The 842-nt window shown below is 41.1% G+C and overlaps 1 non-coding gene across 1 annotated transcript; it reads right to left on the reverse strand.

Annotated features, from left to right (window-relative positions):
- Positions 1 to 461: 461 nt before the first annotated feature.
- Positions 462 to 567, reverse strand: LOC146610603 (U6 spliceosomal RNA). The gene has a single exon (XR_014905031.1). It is a non-coding gene; the product is annotated as a U6 spliceosomal RNA (small nuclear RNA).
- Between the last annotated feature and the right edge of the window lie 275 nt (positions 568 to 842).

Here is an 842-nt window from a genome sequence, read left to right on the forward strand (position 1 = left end):
AGGGCTTTAATGTAGCTGCCGATTTTTGCACTGAGACAAACATAAAACACGTCTTGTATAACATAAACAAGGATGTACTGCTAATGAGCAAGAAACGGATGAAAGCATCAAATGATGGACGATAAACAGCTTTAAAGGAAACGGCTCAGTACACAGCAGATAAAGATTAAAAAGATACAAAAAGCCTATGAACTGATAATGGATGTTTATTTAATTTTATTTCTTCACAAAATGGTTTTAAAAAGGACTTCTAACTCAAAAAGACTCTGAAACCAATTCCAATCTAATTCTGTTATCTAATAGGCCTGAAGACATGCAGGGCTGAAACCTTCACCCCTATAGTGGTAAAAGTAGGTGCCTCGTTTTTAAGGGTGCTTTGCTGGCGTGGTGTGGGTAAACACACCCTCTGACATGGAAAGATCACAGTAATACAAAGCTGTTCCGGATACCCAGCACATTCTGATCGGTGTGAACCCTTCACGAATTTGCGTGTCATCCTTGCGCAGGGGCCATGCTAATCTTCTCTGTATCGTTCCAATTTTAGTATATGTGCTACCGAAGTAACATCCATAGTGCATGAGGCGTCACTGAATGGTTTGACAAGCATAAACATTATGTGAATGATGTGTGGTATGGCTGCAGTATGGCTTTTTCAGTAGTATTCAACAGACTTTAGGAGCTTAGGATGCTGAGATTTTTGCTGGGAGTTTGAGCTTCCAGGAATGAGGAAAAGAGGAAGACCACAGTGAAGATTCATGGATGTAATGAAGGATTACATTCACAGGGCTGGTGTAACAGAGGAGGTTGCTAGGGTGAGGAGGAGGAGGAGAAGAAGACGAAGA

This window comes from Diplotaxodon limnothrissa, linkage group LG20 (genome assembly GCF_057381915.1).
Source record: "Diplotaxodon limnothrissa isolate DT_005_m linkage group LG20, D_limnothrissa_male_GT1.1, whole genome shotgun sequence".
Lineage (NCBI taxonomy): Eukaryota > Metazoa > Chordata > Actinopteri > Cichliformes > Cichlidae > Diplotaxodon > Diplotaxodon limnothrissa.